Consider the following 13538-nt stretch of genomic DNA (forward strand, 5'->3'; position numbering starts at 1 on the left):
TATGGTGGCCGGCTTCTTCATCCATGCCAGAACTGTCAGAGCCCAGCTATGTGGAGGAACAAACATACTTACAAGCTCACGTCCAAGGTTGTTGATAAGCTCATTCATGGACTCGCTGTTCCAAGCACGTCGAGGCATGCCGTGGAAGGTAAGCTTTGTTAAAAACTGAAACTCAGAGAGCATCGACCCCATCCTCCGTGCCACCTATCAAAGCTCACCAGCGCGCCATCGCGAAACAAACGTCGGGAAGATTCGAACACATGACTACAGTCGAAAGTTGTCCGGAACCTGGCCAACAAATCAGTCGGTGGTGGACAGACTTGGACGAGCAAGTCACTTATTTGGATGCATTGCACAATGCCAAGAGCTTTCACAAGGTCGTCCGTCGAGACGGGAGGCCGGTCGCCGTTGATGGTTACCATCAGCACTTCGCTGGCAAACTGGTCGTCAAGTGCCACCATGCCACTGTTGAGCGACAGCACGGAACGCCCGAAGGCAGGACGGACCTCAGGATCTACGGCTCGAAGATCCGCATTGATCGGCGACATGATAGTGCACTTGAGTATAGGGAGTACAGGAGGGGGATTTGGGGGAACTGGAGTAGGAATCGAGATTCCAGAGGTGGGGGAGGGGCGGGAGATTGGGGATGAAAAGGTAGCATGAATCTCGAAGACGCGCCAATATACTCTCGTCGCCGCAAGCACACGAAAACATCGGTGGCGCCCACATGTTGGCCTAAGAGTCATTTTTCTTTCTTTTTTTGAGAGCCCGGCCTGAGAGTCATAATTGACCTGTTTGGCATTGCGTTACTACTCGGCCCATATTCAACGACACCTCACTGGCCCAAATAAGTGTACATCATCGAAAAGACATTGAGCTCAAATTATAACTTGAAAAAGGAGATATACTCTGAACACTGGAGAATGGTGATGCCCTCATTTAGCCCACCAGCAGTTTGAGGCAATAAACAGTTCGAAACAATGATATATACAACATTCAAACACTAACTAGTGACTACTACTGACATAAATAGCAAGACATGATAGTTCATAAGAAGTCTTGCTTGCTACACCACCAAAACGCACCCATTTGCAGTGCTCAGACTCTCGTGATCCAGACGAGAATGACATTCTAAATAGAGGCAACTATTACATAGTAAGAGTGACATAGACGAGGGTGACCAAATGACAAGGAATATGCATAACAAAAGAGAGAACTACCCATCCATAACAAGAAGAAAAGACAACAAGTCATTCAAAGAGGGAGGATCCAACACCATCATAATTTGTAGCCCGCTTCAGCCACCAGTGATCGGGATACACCAGTACTCCACCCTTTCGACACAACAGCCCAATTACCTATCAACCTGAAGGCTTGAACGACATCACTGCATGTCGGACTTGACACATCCAGGGATCAAAGTTAATCCAGACGCCTTTGTCATTCTCACCTTCTTTTGGCTGTAGGCTATATCATTGACAATCAAGGGAGTTTGCTCCCGAAGTCCTAGGGCTCGCCGTGTAGACACAGTTTTCCATAGCAAACAGAGCCTCTCTGCCATCAAGGTCCTTGCCAACGGTTATCTCCTGGTTAATCGGATAATTGAGTCCGAGAAACAGAGAGTGTGAACCAAGATTGTTTACCCGCATCCAACTCAAAAATCCTGAAGGACCCAACAAGCTTGTATCCTGCTCATAGACGTAACAACCACTGTCTGGATACTCACATATTTCACGGTGCTTGTACACATCGGCGTTTTTGCAATATAACTTTTCCGGCTCATGTGTGTGAATGATCATCAGTCTTTTGCCATCGTCTGATCGAGCGAGGAATTAGTTGTGCTTCCCTGGTTTTGGCAAAGGTTGTGTGATTACAAAGGGCAGTAACAATAGGGACACTGCATCATATCAAAAAGGACATGCATTGTTAATGTAAGATCAGCATTGTTAAGAATATGAGTAGGATAATGCAAGAAACAACATTGATATGTCCCTATTGGAACTGAGAGGAAAATACAGTGAAATGTATACTGGGTTCGAAAATATAGAAGTGCCATGCATGGTTAGACTCATGTTATCTCGCAATCGATTCTTCACAGGAAACTACCATGTCATGCATGTTATGTAATCATGTTCTGTTCTCACAAACAAATTCTTCAAGGAAACTAACATACCATGCATTGTTATATACTCATCATTTGTGGGTAAAGTTTTTGTGAGGATATTATTCTAGCCATTGATTGCTGAAGGGCGAATATAGGTATGTACACATGGTAAGCGTTACAGGATTTCACTACTTCCAAATGTATAGTTCTCCATATGCTCATTTACTTCCCTAATGTATGGTTAGATGAAACCAACAGTGTGATGCATGTTTCTACATCATGAAAATGAGAAAACTAACATGACTATTGATACACACTCATATTTAGTAGTATATAGATTACTATAAAGTAAGGATAATATCCATATCTTCCTAACCGTTTGATTATTCAAGGGTACAAATTGGTTGTAATGACATGGTCACAATCGCGTGAATTAACTCAGTCCAAATATAGCTGATGTACGACGTCTCTAATACATTGCCATAGTTCTACTCAAATTTTGCTCAAACAGCGATATGCCAACCATCATAAAAAAGTTCAAACAGTGTCATGGCGTTATCATTAACATCAGACAAAAACAACTTACACGCGTCATCCGAGCAATACGTGGTGCCATCTGCTTTGTCGATCGCGTAGATGATGCCATTGTGTTCAATAGCATCACAGAAGTGTGTATCAGCTTTGACGATCCACTGCGAGCTGAGTTGTCTCCAGCTAAAGAAGGCACCGGCGTAAAGATAAGCGAGTCCCCGGTCGAACAAGGCAATTAGCTTGAAGTCTGCGTAATCTGCATGTCGTGTGGGCACTTGGCAGATTACAATCTTCTGGAAAAAAGGTCCGTCCAACTGATGTGGTAATCTAGATGACTTGGACCGCAATGGTAAAACCCTATATAATCCAATGGAGGAAGGATAATCTCATTGGAGGTCTGGAAGTTCACGAGCACCAACTTTCTCCCATCTTCTCTGACGGCAGCCATCCAGTGGGAGTTCATGCCGACCGAGTACATACCTGCCAAGAAGTTTTGGGCGATGGTGATCGGATCGAAGTCAAGGGAAATGATGTACGGCGACCCACTACATACCTGCAAAGAAGTTTCGGCTAATGGATGTCGAATTGAAGTCGAGGGGCATCATGTACGCCTCTGTATCATGGTGAGAAAATCTCGCAAGACTAGATAGCAGCAACCAGGGTGTCTTGAAAAGATCAGGCCTCACTTTGACGATGGCCGTGTGCATGTCCCTCGAGCATGCAGCCAGCCGCACGACGCTCAACATATCCATACACGAACAACACAGGTCGAGGATGTCACTGGACAGATTGCTCCAATCGCGGCTCATATGGATGCTGCGCGGTTCATGTTCGGCCATGGTGGAGTTTGGAAGGTGGGGTTTTGGGGGGCTTAATTTACGGGGAGAAGGCTCTCGGTGCTGGAGTGGCTAGCGAGCGAATAGTGGTACTGGGGGAAGCGAGCGAGGCGAGGGTACGCGGGGGCACAATGAGATGATGAAGAGTGACCTCAGGATCTCCAGCGAGATGAAGATGGAGATGGAGTGGTGCTAGGGGAGAGGGAGACGAGACGAGGTATGGTATACAGCCGCAGTGACACTGACTGCACAGTGCACAAGGTGAGGCTGACTTGGTAACCCGAACACGCCGCCTGGACTAGTGTCACCTCGAGCGCAGGGTCTTGTCACTTCACTGTGTGGACCGGATGAATAATATTTTGACCATCAAGTGTACCATAGATGTACTACTACTACTAGGAACATACAGAGTAGTACGTATTGTATAGCAGAAATAGGTCTCCCGTGCTAGCATGCCTCTAGGTTCACTTCATCCTCCTGGTATCATCCATATTGCGAGCAGAACCAAATTCTCGTGCATGTGGAAGCGCGAAGAATGGCTTTTTCTTTTTTGAGGATAACCACATATTCCTTAACCAGAGAATGTTGTGTCTCCAACGCACGCGCCAATATCCATCCGAACCAGCTACGGCACATTTTTATATTTGTTTGCATAGGTCCCACCTGTCAGGAGGGGTGCAGAAATAAAAAGGAACCATAAAATGTCTCGCCATGGTGATTCAAAAGAGTGACCTCAACTAGCCAGTGGCACATGTAGCGCTAGAAGGATGGGCACGTACACGGACAGGTACCACTCCTCAGTCTACCCGCATAGCCTTTTCGTTTAGTCTACCTAGCCGTCTAATCAACTGCCTGCAGGTCATTTCTCCCATTTACACTAGTAGGAAAAGGGGCTTTTACCCTGGTTCATAAGGGCCTTTAGTCCCGGTTCTAGAACCGGGACTAAAGGGTCGTTACTAATGCCCTAGCCCTTTAGTCCCGGTTCTTACACGAACCGGGACTAAAGGCCGTCCACGTGGCCGGTGCGGGGAGCCCAGGCAGGAGGGCCTTTGGTCCCGGTTGGTGCCACCAACCGGGACCAATAGGCATCCACGCGTCAGCACCTGGCAGGAGCTGAGGTTTTTGTTTTTTTTGAAAGGGGGTGGTTTAGTGGTTTTGGGGGGTTAATTTAGGTGTTTCATATATTGTGTTAGCTAGCTAATTAATAGAGAGAAGTGTCCTCTCTTATCTCCGTGCTTGGTCGACGCTACGTACTATATACGTATGGAGAGGAGTAGACACGCTAGCTAGTAATCAAATGAAGGAAACAGGAGATCGTCATGAACATATGCATACAGAGAGAAGTGATATCGACCACCTCTCCTTCTCCGAGATATTGGTCGAACAACAAGTTCTCGTATATCTATCCGACACTACTGGCTACATATATATAATAATTATCTCTTACAATACAATCTCCTAATTATATTGTAGGAACACAGGGTCCACATAGTATTCTCCGTTTTCAGCGATCACGTGGTCAAGGAAGAAAGCCGCCAATTCCTCTTGAATTCCTAGCATACGATCTTCTGCTAGGAGTTGATCCCGCTTCCGAAAAATCTAATTTGAAGAAGGGGGCCAATACATATATATATATGAATAAATGAAAGTCAACACAAATGATGGTAATAAAATAAAATTGTGAATATTATTGCTTACGCACTTCGTATTGTTCTTCAGTGTAGCCCCGCTCACAGCTATGGTAGCGGATGGACTCGCAAATGTAGTATCCACAGTAATTATTCCCGGGTTGCTGCCACAACCACTTTACAAGAAATAGAGGTCAATCAAACTGATAAGCAAGCATGCTAAATGGTATTGATCAAACTAGTGCTTGAATCACTAGGAGATGCGCGGAACATGCTACTATAATACTTACTTTCGGGTGTCTAAATTGCAGCTGGTTCGGCAGTCCCGGGGATTTTGAGGTGAATTTTCTCCAAACCCTGCCAGACAAAGAAAACAATTACTTGATATCAGGAAATGAACAAAGTTGCTGATATGGTGGATAATGATCGATTGAACTTACTTCTGGAGCATTTGAGTCATGTTCGCATAGTCCTGGGGATCTTTTCGTCTCGAGTCTAAGACGGTTACTACTCCCGGCTCAAGCTTAATCTCTAGGAGAATATAGTGGAAGCTGCGCATGCATGCATAAGTCATCAATTACATTACCATAACCTGGACTAATAAAGGGAAACCGAATATGCAGAAGACAGTAACACTCACTTGAAGTTGTAAGGAAAGAGTATTATATCTTTGTTTTGATTTATTACCAACGATTGTAGCAAGTTGGCCTCGTCTTCTTTGGCATGAAATTTAACCTGAGTTGCATCTATGAGATTTGTGTTAATGAACCCAATATCACCGATTTGTCTTTTCTTCAATTCGGCGATCTTCAATCTGCATAATATAGTGAGGATAAGTATAAATACATGCAATGAAAGAGCTGACCTATATAGAGAGACTTAATGACGGAAGTAGTACTACTTACAGACAGTAGCAAGTGATCGTTGTTTTATCGAGGGACTTTAGATTGTAAAACTGGAAGAAATCTTCAAAAGGGACATTCAGCAGTTCAATTCCAACGAGGTCATGCTCCGGTTTAACTCTCAGCGTTAAAGTACTCATCCCATCAGACTCTCTGCAGGTTTTCATGTACCAATCATGTAGTATTCGCATCATCGTGCTTAGAGATTTGACATCTTTGACGAGAGGCTTCCCGTAATGGTATTTGTGTTCGTCCACCTCCATGATTTCATAATGTACATCGTCGGGCAGGTAATCTCCAAGATCGGTATAACCGGGCACCATACCCGGATCATTAGCGACGATGTCTTTTGACACCTTGAGTGGGGGGCACGATTGGTTCTCTTGTTCGCCGAGCTGGGCAATTTTTTTCCCAGCTCGTCGTTCTTTCATCCTTTTATCACTGACAGTACTTCCCGACCGCTCCGCTTCGGCATATGCCTTTGCAAGAACGCGCTCATAGTTGCCTTTTGGCGGAGACTTTGGTGGTTTTGTCAGGGCAGCCAGAGTGCGCTTTGCTTTCACCGGATCTACCTTCTCCTCCGGAGGTGGATGTTTCTTTGCTTTGTCCCCTTCAAAGAAGTTCTTCACTTCGGCTCGCATGATCTTCGCGTTCTCCTCCTCGGTCCTCTCATATGGTAACTTCTCTGGAGTCTTCAGAGAAGGACCGAATCTGTATTGCCTCCCGCCTCTGGCAGCTGTACTGCTAGACGCCGGCAGAGCAGACGGAGCGGCTGCGGCTGTCTTCTTTCCTTGCTTACGAGGCGGAGGAGAAGGACTACGACGTGCCGGAGCAGCCGCAGCGGCGGCGGGTCTCTTCCGCCCTTGCTGACGAGGTGGAGAAGGAGGAGGCTGGCTGCTCTGGCGCGCCGGCGCTGGCGGAGAAGGAGGCGGAGTGCCGCCACGCGCCGGAGAAGGAGGCTGAGTGCCCTGATCACTCGCCGGAGGAGGAGGCAGAGGAGGAGGCGGAGTGCCCTTACTCGCCGGAGCCATCCAGTTCGGAAGCTTGATGAGCTCCTTCCGCCATAGGCATGGAGTCTTCAGAGCTAAACCCAGCCGAGTCTCCCCTTCACCGGTAGGGTGGTCAAGCTGGAGGTCCTCAAATCCCTCCGTTATTTCATCCACCATCACCCTAGCATATCCTTCAGGAATCGGCCGGCAGTGGTAGGTTGCGCCGGTGTCACGACCGGTTTTTCAATAAAATAATTATTGAGAGACCAATCCCTTTTACGGACCAGTAAGGAAGAATTCCTTCTCAGTGGTAGACAATATCTTGGTCACTGAAGAAAAATACCAGGAGTACTAAATATAATACAAGGTTGAGCGGAGACTGCCCAACAATTTATTACATGCACGCCGGTAAAACAAGACGGCGGATAGGGTGGCATACTACTAACTCACGATAATAACGGTGGTGGAAATATCACCGCGAAGCGAGTGATATGACTCCTGAAGACTACAGCTCATCGAGCGTCGGAGTGAGGCTCGAGGAGACTTATTACGGGTATTATTGTGCAAAACCCATGAGAAAAACTGTGCAGCACAAGGAAAATCTTGCAAAGGCAACAAATTTAAAAGATCTCAAGGTTTTCAAGAAAACATAAGCGATTTTGCATGGAGAAGAACTGCTTAGCAACTATCTTACATGCGAAAAGCAAACACACGATACAACACTCAGGATGCGCGTACACATCCTGACATGTTATTTAGACTAGCGTACTACTCCGGAAGGCAGAAAACACACCAATACAAACTAGCGTACAGATAAAACAGCACATCATACAAGCAGACATAACGCGCAGCTACTCGGTGCTTTCAGTCGGAGATGGTGAAGATTTCCTTTCCCTTGCCGATGGCAAGACTCAGCGGTCCAGGAGAATCCACCTCCACCTCCTCTCTAGCTGGCTCCTGGCGCGCAACGCTGCGCTGCGGTGATGGTGCGGGGGCGACTGGTGGTAGAGCGGGTGCGGCAGGCGGTGCGGCTCTGACTGGAGTAGGAGCGATGACTCGGTCAAACTCCTCAGTGGTAGGCAGACGGCGAGCAGTGGCCAAAATGGCCGGTGCATACGAGGCTGAAGACGAGACGAATGTCAGAGGCGGCGCCGTGTTGAGAAGCTCCTTCCTGCTGGCAGGACCGCCCCGGACTAAGTCCATGCAGGCAGCCACAAGATCGTCCACGAGGTTGTCGAAAGACTCCTCCAGAGCCTTGAGATACTCCACAACCATCTCGATGGCTTCATCTCGCTCTCCCCGATGGCAGGCGAACGCATAGTGGCTGGTGTATGGCACATGGCATGGGAGGTAGCGGTAGCGACGAGTCTTCATCGTAGGAAGGATGTCCCGAAGGCGAGCTATCGCCTCACGGGCAGCCATCTGCATGGCATGCCTCTCCGTAGGCATGGCCCTTCCCACAAAACGGAAGTGGCGAGCTGCAGAACGTCCTCCCTTGAATTGCACCACAGCTTGGTGCATAGACACGTCATCACTGAGCTTGTGCTGGTAGAGCGTGAACTCCGGGCGAGCTGCTGGCCCGATCGCGAGCTTGGTGATGGAGACGAGGAGCTTGACAAACCCCTTGGGCACGTTCGTGAACACTCGATTCTCACAGCTGCTGCCAGCCATCTACAAAAGTAGGCAAAAATTCTGAGTAGTCATGTCATAAATTTATGATGACCAACAGAAAATAGCTACAATTGCAAAAAGCTGAAAAGGCACGAAAAACGCTAATAACCGATTAGCGATCGCACCTAGTGGCTTCCTACAGTCAGCCTGGCTCTGATACCAAGCTTGTCACGACCGGTTTTTCAATAAAATAATTATTGAGAGACCAATCCCTTTTACGGACCAGTAAGGAAGAATTCCTTCTCACTGGTAGACAATATCTTGGTCACAGAAGAAAAATACCAGGAGTACTAAATATAATACAAGGTTGAGCGGAGACTGCCCAACAATTTATTACATGCACGCCGGTAAAACAAGACGGCGGATAGGGTGGCATACTACTAACTCACGATAATAACGGTGGTGGAAATATCACCGCGAAGCGAGTGATATGACTCCTGAAGACTACAGCTCATCGAGCGTCGGAGTGAGGCTCGAGGAGACTTATTACGGGTGGCGGAAGCGTATATAATACAAGTGACCAATATCCGGGATCGCGCAGGACTGACTGGGACTCCTCTAGGCGTCGGACGCGCTATCAAACTCTTCATCCAAGAGATCGCCTTCGTCAACATCTGGCCAAATCAACAAGCCAGGTGAGTACTATGAAAGTACTCGCAAGACAGTTCGGACATAAGATATAACAAATGTAAACATGAAGCATATGAACAATTTATCCAGTGCGTTCAGACATAGAGATAATAAATACTGGGTGCCAAGCGAGGGTCTGAATGACACCTCGAGCGGAAACTACAGAATAGTAATACTGGTGCCAAACGAGGGTCTGAATGACTCCTCGAGCGGAAACTGCAAGAATAATAATACTGGTGCCAAACGAGGGTCTGAATGACTCCTCAAGAGGAAACTGCGAGAATAATAATGCTGGTGCCAAACGAGTGTCTGAAAGACTCCTCGAGAGGAAACTGCGAGAATAATAATGCTGGTGCCAAACGAGTGTCTGAAAGACTCCTCGAGAGGAAACTGCGAGAATAATAATGCTGGTGCCAAACGAGTGTTTGAAAGACTCCTCGAGAGGAAACTGCGAGAATAATAATGCCACAGTCGGGCGTCGGGGCGACACCACATAAAGGGCTCATAACAGAAAATAAAAGCAGTACGTGCCACAGTCGGACGTCTGAGCGACATCACATAAAGGGCTTATATTTAAAGTAAGAAACAGAAACACGCCACAGTCGGACCTCTGCGCGACGTCACATAAAGGGCTTATATCGTAGTTCAATAATTTAATAGCTCGGGAATACAAATTACTGCAAGTACGAGACAAACATAAGGTTAGTCCATCCACAGTAATAATAATCAAACTGGGTTTACCACTTGAGCTTGTTCACCGGGGACAAGTTTCCATGCGGATAGATATGGACATACTGATTACACTACTTGATCATGGATACGATGACTTGGAAGGAATTGACTCTGCAGAGTTTGTACTTAACCACAGCCAACGGATTTCAGTAGTCATGGGGACTAGTTCCGTCTACGGTGTTTTGGAAGAAACACGTCTAACCAGTACACACCCAATTCAACATTCCGAAGCCAGGGATCACCCTCGGCAACGTTCAAGAAAAACCTTGAGACGGGGAGGCTACAACCTCGCGTAGCATGGGATAAATTTCTATACGCGCGCTCTAAGGGGGTGCCCCCCCTCTCGGTCCCAACCGGAAACACCCATGCCCCCTGACCGGATGACTGGCTTTAATCCTGGGCCAAGGTACCATCATCCCGGCCTCTCTGTTTGGTGTGTACATGGAAAGAGGTTACCAACTTACTAAACCGCATCCTGGCAAATGAAACATGTGGTAGCACGGAGGGGAAAAGAACGATAACGTGACTCCGTCCACGTTAACGTCGGAAATAGTCGGATGACGCAAGGCTGGTATGCTACAACAGTACCACCTTGCTGCCCTTCATGTCACCACATGATTAGGCCATCTCTCATCAGAGATCATCGCAACTTTGGAACATGGAGGGAAAAAGAACGATAACGTGACTCCGTCCACGTTAACGTCGGAGAAAGTCAGATGACGCAAGGCTGGTATGCTACAACAGTACCACCTTGCTGCCCTTCATGTCACCACATGATTAGGCCATCTCTCATCAGAGATCATCGCAACTTCGGAACAAGCGGGTAGTTGCCTTACAAGCAACGAGGTATGCCACGCACAAACTTTCAAGCAAACATGCAAAACACTTATCATATCAAATGTTCAAACATGCTTGCCTGGTTCGGAGAAGTCGGAGTCTAGCTCGGCGAAGTTCGCGGCTCCGTCACCTCTTCCGGAACCTACGGCAATCACGAAAACGGGCACTAACGTGAAAACCAACGCGTGCACAGAAAATTTTCCAAATATTTTTCAAATAAATCCCATAAAAAACTAGACAAAATTTGAAGGTTGTCAGAAAAAGAATCGCTCAAAAATCCCTTTTTATTAAAAAGTTATAAAGGTTTCTGTCCAGGGACTTATCTGTAATGAAACAGAAAAGTTCCAGGGTTTTAACTGAGAAAACAGAAAACGGTTCGATTGGAAATGCGCAAGCTCAAGAGAGAAAACGTATTTTGCCCGAAGGCCCCAACAAAAAACGGTTCGCGAAAGAATAGAATAGAGGTTGACAAGCGGGGTCCACATGTCAGGTTTGAAAAGCTCGCTGGCGCCCGAAGACTGCGGTGGACGCCGGCGTCGAACCACGGCGAGTTAGGAGGATCGGAGGGTACCAAGAGCTTCAGCTTGTTCTTCCGCGTCGGTGGGTGGTGGACTCGACCAACGGGGAGCACCACGTCGACGGCGACACTATCTCCGGCGGACGGCGGCTCGGGTGATGGTGGGGAACTCCGGTGGAGGGCTGCAAACTTCGAATTGAAGCGCGGGTCAGAGGGAGAGATGCATAGTGAAGCTACTGGCAAGAGAAGGGAGGCGGAGGTGCACACACGGGGGCGAATCGAGCTGGATCCCGTGGCGGGTCGCGGCGGCCGGAGTCGAGGAAGGAGACCTCCTCGGGGCTCTTCCAGTGGCTAGGCGTGCTCTAGGTGGAGTGCAGGGATGGTGGGTGCTCGAGTTCAAGCTCGGGGCCTCTATTTATAGGCGGATCGACGGGGTGGCCGTGAACGGAGAATCTCCGGCGAGCGATTACGGCAATGCAGTGGATTGGCAGGAGGTTTGAGTGGCCAGGCAGCATCAGTGGAGGTTACTGGTGTCATTCCACAACTAAACGGAGTTGGTCTTGGCGTAATGGTGTCGGTCCACGGTGAGATGGCCGCACGGGCTCGACGGCGGCAGAGAGCGCGCTCCGCGCCCTGCGGTTCACGACGAGAGCGGCAGCGCGTTCGGGGGAGTGGAAGGCCACGCGGCGAGCTCCGGTGGCTTGGGCGGCGCTGGGTGGCGCCGTCAGCGCCGTGCCTCCCGCTGGCGGCCGCAAAGCCGCCGCTGGCGTCGGTCACGGGGCGGCGCACCTTCTGCTGCTCGTCGCCGACGTCCGCAAGGTGCCAGGCGTTCGTGTGGTGCAGGAACAAGGGGGAGGGGACGAGGAGCAAGGCGACACAGTGGCACTGGTGAGATCGACGTCGGGTTCTGAAGAATACGACAGTGCACTGCAATGTTCTCTGAACTTAACTGAAACTTGACATTGACAATGCACTGCAGGTGTTCGACAGAAAGATTTGGCTATGAGATAAATTTTTCTGAGGCTGTAACTTGGTGAGGTGACCACTCAATGCACCCAAAGGCTGCTTGATTTTACTTGGAATTTTTGGAGAAGGATTTGAATGAATTTCACCAAATTTGACAAATCTGGTCCAAACTTGCAGCAAGTGTAGTTTGAAAAATTTGAACTGAAGACCAGTGGATCTTCATGGATCTTGGTTGAGGGTTCAAAGGACTAGGGAGGAGAGTTGGTTTGGGGGCAAAAATCAAAACAGAAAGTAGAGTTCCTCTGTAAATCACCAATGGATAGAATAGAAGACAGAAATTTATTTGAATAAGATTTAAATGGAAAATAAACATAGGGGAGGTTCAACTTGCTGGATTAGATGCCAAACATGATCCAAAGATGAGGGGAGGGTTAGGAGAGAGTATTTGCACTAAGGCCATGGCAAGAGGGAAATGTTGAAAGTGGTAAAGGATTATTCCAAAAGCCATAGTGCAAATTTCAAAGAGATTATCAAAAGGCATTTTCCCAAGTGAAAAGTATTTTGTCTTGAGTCCAAATGAAAAGCAAGAACCTCCAAGACCAAAGACAGATGTTGGGTGAATCCAAATAAAACTTTTGCCATAAAAAAAATATTTGAAAGGGAGAGTTCTTTTGAAAAAAAAATTAAATCACCTCCCTCAAGTCAAATAAAAATCTTTTGAAAAATCCAAATAAAAACTGGGTGTCACAGCCGGGTTCAGTAGGTAAAACAGAGCCAACAGCCACCTTGACTTTCAAGTTCTGCCATTCCGCCATAAGGTGGCAATGTTGAGACTCCGTGATAGCATCCACGGGGTAGCTAGGAGTAGCCGCATGCTCCAGCTGAGGCAGCTCGGTGGAAGCCACGCTGCTTCTATGCTGAGATGGCGGTGTAGCTTCGGGGGCAGTTTCGGCATCTCTATTGCTGTCTCGTTCCTCTAGCACTTGAACCCTTTCGTGCAGACGCTGAATTTGGATCTGCTCCACTTTTTCCTCCTCTCCTGGGTTTTGTAACCGCCCGCGTCCGGAAAATCAGCCTTCCACGGAACGGAGCCTGGCGTGCCTCGTGTCCGTCCAGGGTGCTCAGGATTCCCGAGGGCCATTGTGAGCTCGTCGTTCTCTCTGTCTGGAACGAACGTCCCTTGCTGCGCTGCATC

This window comes from Aegilops tauschii, chromosome 5 (genome assembly GCF_002575655.3).
Source record: "Aegilops tauschii subsp. strangulata cultivar AL8/78 chromosome 5, Aet v6.0, whole genome shotgun sequence".
NCBI lineage: Eukaryota > Viridiplantae > Streptophyta > Magnoliopsida > Poales > Poaceae > Aegilops > Aegilops tauschii.